Source organism: Chionomys nivalis, chromosome 7 (assembly GCF_950005125.1).
Source record: "Chionomys nivalis chromosome 7, mChiNiv1.1, whole genome shotgun sequence".
Lineage (NCBI taxonomy): Eukaryota > Metazoa > Chordata > Mammalia > Rodentia > Cricetidae > Chionomys > Chionomys nivalis.
In genome coordinates, this window is record NC_080092.1 from 87,264,463 (window position 1) to 87,280,627 (window position 16,165).

A 16,165-nucleotide genomic window follows, 5' to 3' on the forward strand; every position below is an offset into this window, starting at 1 on the left:
ACTCCCACCCTTTTTGTCTGTTATTTGTTTGGTTAGTTTTTTTAAAATAGCATTTATTTGTGCACGTGGGAGTGGAGTGGAGCACACGTGTGCCACTCTGTCTTTGGGGTGGGGTGGGGTCAGAGGCCAGCCTGTAGGAATTCTTTCCTTCGACCATGAGGGTCTCAGGCTCAAACTCCGACCAAACGTAGAGCATCAGGCTTGACACTGAACCATCATGCCCCCCTCTACTTATGTATCTTCATGCGAGTATGAATATGTGAGTTGGAGAAGGGGCGTCTGTGTGCCCGTGTGTCTGGAGGCCAGGGAGGGGATCAGGTCCTCCAGAGCTGATACTGCTTAGCAATTGGGATCTGAACTCCAATCCTTATGATTGCCCAGCCAATACCCTTAACTGCTGAGCCATCTCTCCTGCTCCAGCTCACTGCTTCTCCCTCCTCCCTATACCTTCTTCTTCCCAAGGTTCCAGGGATGCCAAGGTGCTCTAACATTCCCTATTCCCTTTCCTCATTCCTTTATTCTGACGCAGGGGCTGGCTAAATGGCCCAAGGCTACCTTTGAACACAATCCTCCCATCACAGACAAATAGTGCAGCCTTTGTCTCCTAGGGAATGTTCTAGACTATAAATTGGTTTCTTTCATTTTGATGTCTGACATGTAGTTACCTCTCTGGGGAAAAGCAGACCCTAAGCCTCCATTACTCATTATTACCCAACCCTTGTTGAAAACCCCCCCCACTTCTTCCCCTGCCCTAGGCTTTGGTTGCTGAAATGTAAACTCCCAGAATGCATCACGTGCCTTTCCCATTGCTCTTTTTTTTGTGTGTGTGGTTTTTCGAGACAGGGTTTCTCTGTGGTTTTGGAGCCTGTCCTGGAACTAGCTCTTGTAGACCAGGCTGGTCTCGAACTCACAGAGATCCGCCTGCCTCTGCCTCCCAAGTGCTGGGATTAAAGGCGTGCGCCACCACCGCCCGGCTTCCTATTGCTCTTTGCCCACTGAAGCATCCCTTCCCCTCTTCTTTGCGAACTCCCTCCATGCCCCTTCCCTTCCCTCATCTTCTCAACAATCTGTTCTTCTCAAGTAGACTGACAACTCCATGCTCTCAGGGGAAGTGACTCCTACTTAGTAGACCAAGGAGCTTTAGTCAGGGCCAGAGAGATGGCTCAGTGGTTAAAAGCATTTCTGCTCCTCTGGAGAACCAGAGCTTCGTTTCCCACCACCCACATCAGATAGCGCATAACTGCCTGTAACTCTAGTCACGGGGGAGCCAGTGCCCTCTTCTGGTCTGAGGGCTTGCACATGCGCTCACACACACACACACACACTGCAGACACAATTATATATACATAAACAAACAAGTAAAAAAGCTGTCTGGTGTGATGATTCACGCCTTTAATCCCAGTACTCCAGAGACAGAGGCAGGCGGATCTTTGGGTTCAAGGCCATTCTGGTCTACAGAGCAAGTTCCAGGACAGAACACAGAGAGATCCTGTCAAGAAAAGAAAAATAGATAATAATAATAATAAAAACATTAGTTAGAGACTCAAGTTGTAACTCTGCTGGTAGAGTGCTGGCCTGGCATTCAGGAAGTCTGGGGTTCAGTGTTCAGAATCACACAAATCAGGTGTGGTGGGGCATGTCTGTAATTCCACTTGGGAGATGACAGCAAGAGGGTCAGAGGTTAGAGGTCATTCTTGGCTACATAGTGAGTTTAAGGACAGACTGGACGTCAAAGGACCCTGTCTCAAACAAACGAAAGCTCAAGAGTCAGGTATAGTGGCGCACATTTAATTCCAGGATTCTGGGAGCAGAGGCACACAGACAAATCTCTGTGAGTTCAAGGCCATGGTGGAGTTCCAGACAGAGCCACATTGTGAGATTCTGTCCGAAAACAATACAAAAAGAACAACAAAATCCCAGGGAACATTAGTCTGACGTTTGTCTCGGCTAGTGATGGGAACTACCGTATTGTCAGAATGGGTGATCTGTGCCTTGAGGGTGCCCTTTCCTTCCTTCCTTCCCTGCTTTAGGAACAGAATCTCCTGTTGCTTTGACTGGCCTTGAACTCACTACGTGGAAAACTCCTTGCTCCCTAACTCTGCTGCTTGCATCCAGTAAGAGCCAAAAAAGTGATGGCTTCCATCTAGAAAATCATTCCCTGCTCTGACCTATTTGATAAGAGCAGTTGAAGAGCAGAGCGCAGAGCATTGGGCATCTAACCCCTTCCCTCCCTCCCCCTTCCTTCTTTGCTTTTCTCCCTTCTCTCGCTGTTTGTTAAGTTGCTACAGCCAGCACAGCCTGGATAGCCAAGACTGGCGGGTGTGTGTGTGTGCCGGGATTTCAGGTGGAAGAACAGCAACCTTTATTTTGCCCAGCAACCTTTTATATCTCTACTCCTTCCGTGGAGACCCACAGGCCAGAAAGAACACAAACATCCTTGTCAATTACAGACCACAAGGAAGTTCTGCTGTTAGTCAGGGGGAGTGAGAGCAGCTGGATCACAACTCCCCCCAATTTATTTTATAATACCTTGCCTGTCACGGGGAATAGCCCTCTAATATTCCCTGTCTTAGGTGGCATCCTGCCCTAAAGTATTGCCCATCCGTGGCTACCCAGACACATAGCCCTAAACCAAGTATCGCCAGAACTGACAGTGCTAAGGAGCCAGACCAGCGTTGCAACCATCTAGCATGCACTAACTGGGTGGTAAAATTAACAAAAGCAGTATTCCAAACCCTCTCATATGACGGTTGAGTTCCCTAACAGTAGCAGAAGCATGCAATGCAGTGCGTGAGTAACTCACAACTGTTGAAAAGTCCAAAGATAGTCCACTTGCTCCTGAACCAGAACTACTTGTTGGTTCAAGGTCAATATGCCCAATTGAATATGTCCATTAAGATCATTTTGAATGTTCAAAGCATTACTGACTCTTTCAGCCTGCTGGTTGACAGTCTCAGCCATCTGTATAGTCTGTGAGTGAGCAAGTGCGGCAGCAGTAGCTGTGGTGGCAAAGCTCTGCTCCGGCTGCCTTGTGGCCCCAGCCACACTCACTCTGGATCCAAACTGCTGCATGGAGTGGAACAGAACTCAGGGAAGCAGGCTCGCGGCTCCTGCTCTGGAACCATTGAAGGGGCCCCACTTCAACAATCTTTTAGGGAGTTTGGGCATCGTTAACCTGAGCAGGAGTGCTTGCATTCTTGGGGGTATTTTACATAAACATTTCAGGGGCTTTCGATAATTCAAACCACATAAATTTGCAACAAATCCACAGATTCTCATCCTCTGTGGAGACAAAAGCAGAGCCTCTTTTTCCAAAGCATCAAATCCTTAGGCCTGTATTTTAAAGTCAAAATACCTTTCTTAGTTCCCAGATCAAATGTCTTTCTCCAGTCCAGAACACAAAAGGCAACACAATCAACACAATAACATATGTCTACACATTCTATCTTTTGAGGCCCTCAATTCACCCTCCTGCCTCCTCTTTATTTCTTCTCTACTGGCCAATCTTCCAGAGGGCATCCCTCAGAGCATCTCTGGGGATGAAGACACACGAACTCCTTTTAATCTGACTTGGCTTGTTCCCAGTCTGGAATATTTAAACCCCCTCCTGTACAAAATCTTTGGCTGTCTTCCTTGGTACTTCCGTGCCTTGTTGCTGTAAGACTTTCAGTTACTTTTTGAGGCTTTTCAATTCACCCTCCCGCCTCTTTATACTTGTTTATCTTTTGGAGGATGTCCCTCAGAGTTATCTCTGGGGATGAAAAATAAAAACACTTTACCTTTCCCAATACGCTCCTCGATTTAGCCGGCAACTGGAGAGACCCCCGTTCACGTATCCTCACTTTCCAGATCTCGGTGAGCCAAGACTGGCAGGGGAGGGGTGTGTGTGCCAGGATTGAGACACCGAAGCTTCTTTTCAGGTGGAAGAACAACAACCTTTATTTTGCCCAGCAACCTTTTATACCTCTACTCCTTCCGTGGAGACCCCCCCGGCCAGAAAGAACACAAACATCCTTGTCAATTACAGACCACAGGGAAGTTCTGCTGTCAGGGGGAGTGAGAGCAGCTGGATCACAACAGAGTTTTTGTTATTGTTTTGAGACAAGTTCTCAATCTCGCTCAGGGTCCTCTCTATGATGTAGCTCTGGCTGTCCTGGAACTCCCTATGTAGACCAGGCTGGCCTCAAACTCACAGAGATCTGCCCGCCTCTGCCTCCTGAGTGCTGGGATTAAAGGCGTGCGCCACCATGAGTGCCACCATGACTAGCTGAGGCCTCATTTTAAAAATAAGTTGAAGCTGCAGAGAGGGCTCAGAAGCTAAGAACTCTTGCAGAGGGCCCGAGTTTGATTCCGAGCACCTATCTGGTGGCTTACAACCGGGAACTGACATCCTTTCTGACCTCTGAGGTCACCAGACGCACATACATACAGACAGGCAAGATAATACACATTAAAAATAAAAAAATTAAAAGCAACAAATTAAGGGCCAGAGAGGTAGCGAGCAGAAATCCTTGCCACCAAGTCAGATAGCCTGAGTTTTAGTACTGGGATCCACACAACAGAAGAGGGGAGAATCTACCCCAACAAGCTGTCCCCTGATATCCACACTGAAAAGTTTCTGCATCCCATAAGCCTCTCCACCGACGCAGCAATTCAAATCAGATCAAATCAAACCGAATTAGAAAAGGCCAGGTTTAATAGGTAAAACGCTGCTAGATGATCTTCCGGACGCCCAGAGAGGAGACAGGGAAGAGAGACCGAAAAACCACATCTGTTTTCTGGGGGGCAGTTTAAATTCCCTGGGGAGTGGTCTTGAGCACATCTGGGGGAGAGGTCAGTATTTGGTGGACTTTCTGGGATGTGGCTGGGTTTGGAGAGAGATGGGGAAGGGGCTTAGGGCGGAGCTTCCACCAGAACGCAGACAAGCACTGTGATGTGATGTCCTCTCCCACAAGAAACAAATAAAATTTGACATCTATTGGTTGATCGGGTTGCTCTTTGTGCGTGGTCTTTTTCCATTTTCTTCTTTGCCTTCCCTGTTCTCAGCAAAATTCTTGATGGGAAGGTGGGCAGGGAAGGTTGCCTACAACTGTTGCCTCCTGGGTAGCAGGTCAAGGGTCTGACTCCTATGATGATACGATGAACGAGAGTCTTCGATGTGCCAACCATACAGGACCAGATTCCTTCAGGACCCCGTTCCTCCACGGGCTCTTCCTCCTCCTTCTCCTCCGTCTCCTCCTCTTCCTCCTCCTCCCTCTCCTCCCCAAATTCACCTGAATGATCATCTCTGTGTGCCGTGCTCCTGCCTGCAAGTGGCGCAGGTCAAAGTCACACCTAGAAAGCTGCCCACTGGCCTACACATCTGGGAATAGCGTTTCTGAGCAGCTGCAGCGGAGAGCAGGCCAGGCAGGCTTCCACCCCTTTCTAGGCTGTGGTGACAATAAGCATGACTCACAGCCATGTGCCCCCAACCTGTTTCTAAGGCTCTGATGAACCTTGGAAAGTGGACAGAAGACAAATCCGCTGGCATCAGGCACGCCCTAGCCAGGGTATAAACCGGCAGGAGTATGCAGGCCAGAGAGTTCTAGCCTCTTCTCTGGGGTTTGAGGACTTCAATGTTTTGAGCTCACACCTCACCTGTAATGGGACTAATATGACCATCTACCCATTGCTTGGATTTGTCAGGAAGTTCCCACGAGAGCTAGCATTCGGAAGCCACTTAACCTAGAGAGCACACTGTCAGCTGGAAACTGGAAGCTGTAGGAGGGTTTCGGGAGTCGAAATCAGGTAGACGTGAGCCCATCTGGCTCTCACTCAACACCCCCAAAGGCGGTAGAGAAAGTAGGCAAGCGGCGCTGAGCGATAAAAATCAATACAGGTTTAAAAAGCAGTAAAATGCCTCTGTTGGAAACTGTGGACATTGAGACAGAACAGGTGCCGGTGACTCTAAGTGGGAGAGGTTATCTGTGCTTGGTTAAAATGTCCAGGGGGCAGCCATCTGCTAACCTCTGCAAAGGCCTCTGGAGGGCTCAGGCACAGCGGAATTACTATTGCAGATTCCTGTAGTGCAAGAGAGCAAAGGTTACTCCAGAGTGGACGCGCTGCTTCTTTTCTGTTGATAGGGCAGAACTTAGGTAGGCAGGGAGGGCTGGACTGAATGCTGGGAGAAAAAAGGGCGAAGTCAGGGAGACGCCATGGATCCACCGCCAGAGATAGCCATGCTGAAACTTTGCTGGTAGGCCACGACCTCGTGGTGATATACAGATGAATAGAAATGGGTTAAATTAAGATGTAAGAGTTAGCCAATAAGAAGCTAGAGCTAATGGGCCAAGTACTGATTTAATTAAGACAGTTTCTGTATTGTTATTTTGGTTCTGGGTGGCTGGAATGAATAAGTGGCCCTTCCTGCAACAAGCCTGGTCTACAGAGTAAGTTCCATGATGGCCAGGACAACACAGGGAAACCCTGTCTTGAAAGACCAAAAAAGAAAAAGTTTTTTGAGAGAGTCTCACTATGTAAGTAGCCCAGACTGGTATCAAACTCACAGAGATCCACCTGCCCCACTGAGTGCTGGCTTTTCGTTTTTTGTTTCTTTTAAAGACCCGGTCTCATGCATCCCAGGCTGGCCTTCAACTTGCCATGTAAGTCAGGATGACTTTGACTTTGAGCTCCTGAATTTTCTACTTTTACCTCTGAGTGCTGAGACTACAGGTGTGCACCACCACACCCAATGCTTCTTTCTTACTTTTTAAAATATTTCTATATCTTTATGTTATGTATATGTGTTTTGCCTTTGTGTTTGTATGAGCACCACATGCATGCCTTGTGTCTGAAGAAGCCAGGTGAGGATATCAGATCACCTAAATTAGAATTACGGACAGCTGTGAGCTGCCATGTGGGAGCTAGGAATCAAATCTAGATCCTCTGCAAGAGCAGCAAATATTCTTAGCCCCATAGCCATCAATCACTCACATCCAGCATCTCTGTTTTCAATAACTCGATGGTATTATGTATGGCAGCCTGTCTATAGGACCCTGTCTCTACTGCTCTTTTGCCTGTTTGGTTAGTTTTCATTGTTATTGTTTATTTCAGACAAGGTTTCCTAGAGTCCAGTGTATAAAAATCCCTCCTCTCCCCCCAACTCTGTCTCCCTGCCTTTATCTCCAGCGCTGTCTGCACCTCCTGTGTACTTGGATTAAAGGCAGGCATCACCATGCCCAACTCCTAGTGAGGTTGTTTGTTTTTTACCTTTTTTTTTTTAATTTTTGAGACGAGGTTCCTTTGTATAGCCCTGGCTGTCCTGGAATTCAATCTGTAGACCAGGCCAGGCTGGTCTCGAACTCACAGAGATTCATCTGCTTCTGCCTCCCAACTGCTAGGATTAAAGGCATGCACCACCACTGACCAGCTCCCCCCAGGGTTTTTTTTTTTTTTTTTTTTAAATATTTATTTATTTATTTATTATATATACAATATTCTGTCTGTGTATATGCCTGCTGGCCAGAAGAGAGCACCAGACCCCATTACAGATGGTTATGAGCCACCATGTGGTTGCTGGGAATTGAACTCAGGACCTTTGGAAGAGCAGGCAATGCTCTTAACCTCTGAGCCATCTCTCCAGCCCCTCCCCCCAGGGTTTTAAAGACTTTAAAGACTGTGTCTCGTGTAGACCAGGCTGGTCTCAAACTCACTATGCAGAGGAAGATAACCTTAAAGGCCTGATCCTTCTGCCTCCACTTCACAAGGGCTGAGACTATATGGACGAGACACCAAGCACAGTTTACAGGATGGTTTGAATGAACTATTACGCACTCTAGAGTCTGTGCACACTAGGCAAGTACTCCATCAACTGAACCACATCACCAGCCCCTTACTTAGCCAAGATCCTTTTGAGACAAAGTTCAGGTGGCTACACATCCTCTCGCTGTGCCTGGCATCATTTCCCACACTCTTCACCAGGAGGATAATGTTACATATATCAGGAGGGAGGCTATGTTACATATCGTGTGCATGTGTACATGCGCGTCTGTGTGTCTGTGGTGTATGCATGCAGGTGTGCTCATCTGTGCAGGCACAGGACCTCCACTTCATGGTTTGACACAGGTCTCTCACTGAGCCTGAAGCTTGCCATTTCGGCTACATTGGCTACACTGGTCCAGTGACACCCCCCCCCCCAGAATTTGCCTGTCTCACCTCCCAAAACCTGGGGTTACAGATAGGTTGTTTGCTTCTGTTTTGTTTTCCTTCCTTTCTTTCTTTTTTTTCTTTTGGTTTTTCGAGACAGGGTTTCTCTGTGGCTTTGGAGCCTGTCCTGGAACTACTCTGTAGACCAGGCTGGTCTCGAACTCACAGAGATCCGCCTGCCTCTGCCTCCCGAGTGCTGGGATTAAAGGGGTGCGCCACCATCGCCCGGCTTTGTTTTGTTTTTCAAAACAAGGTTTCTCTGTGTCGCTCTGGCTGTCCTGGAACTCACTTTTGTAGACCAGGCTGGCTTGTCAGTTTTTATATAAGCACTGAGGATCTGAGCTCAGATGCTGATGCTTGCACACACAGCAGCGCTTTACCCACTGAGCCATCTCCCTCCTAAGCCTTGACGCTTGAATGCAGTAGATGAGGGCTGCTCTTGCTACCATGGCAACCGTGATGCTATTTGATGAACAGTCAAACCAACCCTGGGGTACTTTTTGTCCTCTGCCTTCCTTCTTTCTCCTTTCTATCTCAGACAAGAGGAAATTTAGTGAAATAAGAGGAAGCCTCTAATTGGTTTATCGCAAATTTAGGGAGCAATTTACCCTGCCAGGAATAGCCTGGGAAAAATGACTGTGGTTATCTAGAGGTCAGCGGGAGAACCTTGGGTACAAACAGTAACTCTGGTTGAAAGAACAGGCCGTCACTAGCTTATCACCAGGTTTTGATCCAGACGTTTGAATTGGCTGCTAAGCAAACTCACACACATTCAGTATGTTCTCTAACCGCACCTCCCCGCCAGCCTGCTATGCACAAGGAAGCTGAAATTGAACTGGTAGGGTGATAGTTCACAGAAGCTTCGAACCTGGAGCACATTTCACAGCCTGTGGGCAGCTCAACAGGCTGGGAAGTATCCTTTCCAAGTGACTCATCTGGTCTTCACTTCTTCCAGGCAGCCAAACTGGTTTCTGCTTCCTCTGAGCAGCTGCTCTGGTGTCAGAGTCTTCTTCAAAGCTTGTTTTGTCTGAGAGGAACTCTTCGCAGTCTTTTTTGCTTACTCTGACAGGGAGGGGCCTAGCAAATCTGCTCAGCTTCAGGGAGTTCCTGAAGCTAGTCTGCGATTGTTTACCTTCCTGCTTAAGGAGAGTCCCTGCAAATCTGCTCAACTTCAGGGAGTTCCTGAAGCTAGTCTGTGTTTGTTTACCTTCCTGCTTAAGGAGAGTCCCTGCAGGATAGAATGCTTCACTTGGAGGAAACCCTCACACATCAGGCAGGAAGACCCTTGGAGCTCACTTGTCTCTGTCCCATTCAACATGCTTTTTGATGGCTCACATGAAGGCTTTTTGCTGTTTTTGTTTTGCTTGCAATAGAGTCTCATGTAGTCTGTGCTGACTTCAAACTCACAGCAATCCTCCTGCTCCTGCCTCAACCTTCCAAGTGCTAGGATTAACTTCCAAGTGGCTAGGAAGTAAACATATACTTCCACGCCAGTTTATGGAAGACTTTCACCGCTGGATCTGTAACTCAGGTGTAGAGCATCCACCCAAGGTACACAAGGCCATAGGGCATCCACCCAGTGCACACAAGGTCCCGGGGTTTGATTTCCAGCACCAAAATGGAGCGGGGGGGGGGGTAAAAAAAAAAAAAAGAAAACCACAGATCTGATGGCTTTCTACAAGATTTCCTGGCCTAAGTGACCCATCCCTTCTCAACCCCTGCCCCCTTGCATTGCTACTGCTTTCTCGTATTCACTATGGCATAGTGCTCAGATGAGGTCAGACGTCTACCCTCCCTGCCCCTGCTGCTTCCTAAAGTGCCCAGGACACAGGTCGCATGTTTGCAATTTGTTCTCACAGGATCAGGAAGGAAACCATGGACAGGGTGGAAACTGCACACAGTGGACCCTTCCCCCAGCCCTGGGCCCCTCATCATCTGCGCATGGCTACTGTGCTGGGTCATTTTAGTTCTCAGTCTGCAGCCATACTGATGGTGTCAGATGCTCCAAGAAGGGGGGGCGGAGGTGCACAGAGGCGAAGGAATTTCCTGGTCTTTTGTGTCAGGCATGACATGCGACTACAAACAGGCAGGGGAGATGGCTTCACTCTTTAAGAGGCTCTATAAATAACCTGTGCTACACATCTCCTTGACAAAGTCCAAAGATTAATCTTCCTCCATCTCACAAGCATGGAAAGGTGCCAAGCCCCTGTACCCAACGTCTTCCTCACGTCCCAGCTCATCCAAAGAAAGAGTGTTCTTTACAAGGCCAGCATGGGCCTTAGCATAAGAAACATCACCAAGGAGGACCAGGGATGTAACTCAGCCAATAAAGGGCTTGTCTGGTGTTCTTGAAGCCCTGGGTTTGATCCCCAGCACCAAATAAATGGGGTGCAGGGCCTCATGCCAGTAATTCCAGAAGTCAGAGGTAGGAAGTTTAAGGTCATCCTCCATTACCTACAAACACTCAAGGCTAGGCCAGACTACATGAGGAGAGGTGCTGGAGAGGAGGTCTTCAGAGACCTAGGTAATTTCAAATGTTATCCTTTTGGCTTAACTTTATGTCAAGCTAACAAATACCAGAAAAAGTTCGGGAAGATTTTGTAATTGATGTGTCTTTGTCAGGGTTTCTACTGCTGCGACAAAACACATCCTTAACTCCTTAAAAACCCCGTGATAGCCGAGCTCAGTGCTCTCCCTGAGCCAACCACTGTGGAGCGAATGGAGAGACCAAGCTTGAGCGTTTTGCTTTTGCATATGAACTCAGACTCCTTCCTGGTGGTCTCTGGGGCGGGGGGTTCATGATGTGGGCATAACAGAGACCCCTCTTCTGCAATGGGGACTCTGAGAACCTTCACAACGCTGTTGCCTTTCTGTCCGTGACATTAATAACCCTTCCAATGAACCCCTCAGCCACAGTAATCCATCTCAGGGTCCTCTTGAACCACCCGAACCACCCTCCCCTCTCCAAACCTAACAGCTTGGAGCTCTCAGTCGCCTTGCCTTGGCTTTCTGACTGCTGCAATTGCCGAGGTGCCTCCACACCTGGTCACCCTCATCCTCACAAGAGAAAGGCGCCTCTTATTGACAAGTCCAGTGCACCCCCAAATGACGGTCATGCATGGGAGAGTTGGTAGGAACTCCTGCTCCTGAGACCTCTCCGAGCCTGGAGAAGAAAAGCATTTCAGATATCTTGAAATGCCACACCTCTGAAAAAAGAAGGTCAGCCTAGAACATAGCTGAAGGGGTCAAAGCCTGAAAATGTCCAAACACACCGAATATGAAATACTTAGTCACCACGACTGCTCTAGGATGCAATCCTTCACTCCGCTCTATACAACTGTCTCTCTGCTTCCTGTTTCCTCACAGCTTCGTTACCTGATTAAACACAATCAAAATAAATAGATACATAAAAGACTTTTTTTTAAGGGCAGCCAAGTTGGAGCTTGAGAATATGCACAGGAAACAGCACTTCTGGACAGCAGTGCAAGTCATGTGACTCGGGACGAAGCCAGGAGCCACATAAACTGCTAAAACTGGAGTGGAAAAGTGTCCTGGGTCTCAGGGAGGATCCTCCCACATGTCCAGTGCCTGCTAGATTAGAGCTCTCTGAAAACAGAGCAGGTGATGAGGCTGGCAGGATGGCTCAGGGAGCGGGTAAAGGCACCTGCTGCCAGGACTAAGGACATAAATTCAATCCCTGGGACCCACAATTCAAGCAAGGTGTCCTCTAATACACACACAATTAATTTTTTTAATTTAATAAATGATTTTCAAAAAATGGACCAGTTGAGATAACTGAGAGGGTTAGGCATGGTGGTATTTGCCTTTAACCCCAGCACTATGGAGGCAGAGGTAGGTGGATCTCTGTGAGTTTGAGGCCAGTCTGGTCTCCATAGCAAATTCCAGGACAGCCAGGGCTACATAGAGACCCTGTCTGAAAAAAAAAAAAAAAAAAAAAAAGGACAGAGAGAGAGAGAGACAGAGAGAGAGAGAGAGAGAGAGCGATGTCCAGGAGCGTACAGACACTTGTAGCCCTAGAAAGCTGAATTCAGTTCTTGGAACCCCACCTAAAGGTAGAAAGGAGATGGAACCCCACCTAAAGGTGGAAAGGAGAAAGCAGATCCCATAAAGTTGTCCACTCACTCTGACACATGCTTCCAGTCACATGCATGCCTGAGAGTGCACACACACACAGGCACACACACATACACGCACACACATGTGCGCGCGCACACACATTGTACATGAATGCTCACAGCAAATGGATTTTCAATTTCAGATTTCTTGAGTGACTAGATGCTTTTCAGTGGGAAAATGACTAAACACATGGCGCTATATCCAGATTACAAGATATTATTCTATGACAATAAAGACCGAGTCTACACATAACTTTTGGGTGAATTACCCAGGGATTGTGCCAAGAAAAAAATAAACAAATGAATCAACCAAAGAAAAAAGCTAATCTCCCCAGATGTGATCCAATCTATGAAACATTTTTGAAATATCAAAAATAAAGCTACATGGAGAGAGGACAGATTACAGATTGAGCACCCTTTATCCAGAATACAGAAACCCAAAATGTTCCCAAGTTGGAAACTCTGTGAGTGCCAACATAATGCCACGGTGTGGAATCCACAATGTGCTGTGGGATATTTGTACACTGTGTGAAGATGCATTGCTGTGAATGGTGTAATAAAGAGCTGAATGGCCAACAGCTAGGCAGGAGGGCTAGGAGGGATTCTGAGGAGAGAAAGGAAGAGGAGGAGGAATTCGGGTGTGCAGATTATGCCGGAGACATGGAACAAGTCAGACATGTAGAAATGGAGAAGTGGTAAAGCCACACGGCAGAATGTAGATTAATAGAAGCAGATTAATTTAAATTATAAGAACTAGCTGGGGGCAAACCTAAGCCTAGGGCCAAGCTTTCATAATTAATATGCAGTCTCCATGTAATTATTTGGGAGATGACTGGTGGGACAGAGAAAGCTCTACATGTGTGGAAGTCCCCAGCTTCCTCAGGTCCCTAAGCACTCAGAGGAGCATCCTCTGGGCCAGAAGAGGTTAGATGAGCTGGCTGAAGGCCTTGCTGGGCTGCTCTCTGCTTCCCCAAGGACTAGCATTGTTCCGGGACTCCTTAGGTCATGGATAAAGAAGCTAAGGCCTTGAGGTTGGCCATGACGTGTGACGTGAATGACCAGTGACTGTCAGAGACCTGGCACTGGGCTGAAATAGCCTAGCCAGGGAGCTTCCTTCCTTGTCTCTAGGGTCCTCTTAGTATTTACTTGATGTCTTCATGTCCCCAAGTCTGGTGTAAGTACATGAAGAGCTCATCTGCGGCTTTAACTGGAGAACAGGTTTCTACTGAGACAACCCCCACCCAAAATGGTAGTACCCACAGTGAGCTTTTGCCCATACAAAGGGACTTGATATTCCAGTTTTCAGCTACCTGCCCTGCTGGCCTATAGCTCCGTTTTTAACCCCCTGACTCCAGAGGCCCCTTAAGGAAGAAGGCCGGGCTACTGAGCCGGCATTGTTCTCCTCCGGCATTGTTCTACTCCTCGCTGACCCAGAAGGTCCCCAGAGCCCAGGGGAATCCAGCCGGATTGTTTTTCCCAAGTCCGGGTCCTTCAGGTGTGAGTGGCGGTGCTCGGGCCACGTAGGTTACTGTGGCATTTCTGCAGCAGGAAAGAGGAAGGAACTGTGACCTGTACCGCTGTGGCATCAACAATGCGCCCCCAGCAGCAGCAGTGGGGACAGCGGAAGAGAGCAGCGCAGTTTCCATAGTGATAAATCACCAGGCAGGGAGCTAGCTGCAGGATTTTTCCCTCCGCTGGGTTCCCTGCAAACCCATGCCAGGCGCCAGGGTGGTTGGGGTCCTGGGCCTCTCAAGACTGTGACTGTGTCTTCAGAAGCGCAGAAGTCCCACCAGGGTCTGGAATAGAGGCGCCTGTAATCCCAGCAAGCTGTCCTGACCTCCACATGTACCCCCCCCCAAACACGTGTTTGGTGGTTGTTGGGGGTTTTTTGTTCTTTGTTTTATTTCTGGACAGGGTCTCACTATGTAGCTTTGGCTGTTCTGGAACTCACTCGGTAGAGCAGGCTGGCCTGGAACTCACAGAGATCCACCTGCCTCTACCTCGCGAGTGCTGGGATTAAAGGTGTGCACCACCACACCCAGCTTGTTTTTGTTTGTTTGCTTGTTTGTTTTTAAAGCAGAAGTCTGGAGCCTGAGAGAGGCTTCATTTGGTAGAGGTGTAAGCCTGGCAATCTGCATTCTACCCCCAGAATCCAACCAAGGGTGGAACTCGAGAACCGGCTCCACAAAGTTGCCCTCTGACCTCCTCATGCTCCCGTGGCAAGTGAGCCCACATGTGTACACTGTACATTCATTCACATACCGCGGGGCCATAATTAAAAAATAATAATTAAAAAGCAAGAGTCCTCTGCATGTAATGGTACATGCCCATAATCCCACCGCTAGGGAGACTAAGGCAGGAGGCTTGTAGCAAATCCAAGACCACCCTACTCTACTTTGTTCTAGGCCAGCTTGAGCTACAGAGTGAGATTCTGTCTCGGCAAAAAAGCAGAAGTCAGGACTGGAGAGACGCTGAGCAGTTAGAAACACACTTGCTGCTCTCCCAGAAGTCAGGACTGGAGAGACGCTGAGCAGTTAGAAACACACTTGCTGCTCTCCCAGAGGGCCGGGGTTTGTGACTCCACAGCACATCTGGCATGCACACGGAGCACAGACACACCCACACACACTGAGTAAGTACATACATACTAAATAAACAGGCGCCATCTTCATGAGTCCCCCAGGTCAGGCAGGATGCTTTGACTCTTTGTTTTGAGATGGAGCTTCCTTGTGTAACAGTATTGACTGTCCTGGAACTCACTCTGTAAACCAGGCTGGCCTCTGCCTGCTGGGACTAAAGGCACACGCCACCACTCCCCAGCAGGATGCTTTGACTCCTATGGGTGTTTAGCAAAGATGGGATTCTGAGTCCATGGCTGGTTGTGCTCTGGCCCTCACACATGGTTCTAGGCACGTTATGGCCAATATTTCCTTTAGCTATGTCACCCCAAGACCAACCAGACATCAGAGGACCAACATTTTGACCGTGTAGCATGCGGTGGGCTCAAATGTCCCTTCTGACCGTCCAACATCCCCTCTGCCCTGGCTGGAACTGGAAGAGAGCCCACCTTCAGTGCCAGGCCAACAGGCTCTCAGCTCCTCCACAGCTATGAAACACCAAGAGACTGAAATAATCCGCTTACCTGCAAGCCAGAGACCAAAAGACAAACTCCACAATAGGCAGCTTCCTCGTCTCTCACTTGAAGAAGGAAACCAAAATCCTCATGCAAATGATTCAACATTAACTGAATTGTACAACGAACGGCCAGTTCTCTCCACTTAAAAATACAGTCAACTCAGCAGTTAAGAGCATTGGCTGTTCTTCCAGAGGACCCGGGTTCGATTCCCAGCATAGATGTAGCAGTTCACAACTGTCTGTAACTCCAGTTTCAGGGGATCCAACACACAGACAAATGTACACATAAAAGAATAGAAAAAGAAAAAGAAAAAAATTATTTTAAAAAAAGGCAACATAGTCATCTCAGCTGTGCATGGTGGTGCTCCCGAGACAGAGGTAGGTGCTCTCTGAGTTCCAGAACAGCCTGGTCTACAGAGTGAGCTCCAGGACAGTCAGAGTGACATAGAGACTCTGTCTTAAAACAAGCAAACCACAAACAAAAAGCAGTCATCTCGAATTTATAGGAGGAATAGGAACCACTGGTTGTTTGGGCTTGGGGATTGGCTAATGGGCAAGAGGGGCCTTCTGGAGTAATGGAAAGGTTCTTGTTGTGATCCAGCTGCCCTCACTCCCCCTGACTGACAACGGAACTTCCTTGTGGTCTGTAATTGACAAGGATGTTTGTATTCTTTCTGGTCTGTGGGTCTCCACAGAAGAAGTAGAGGTAT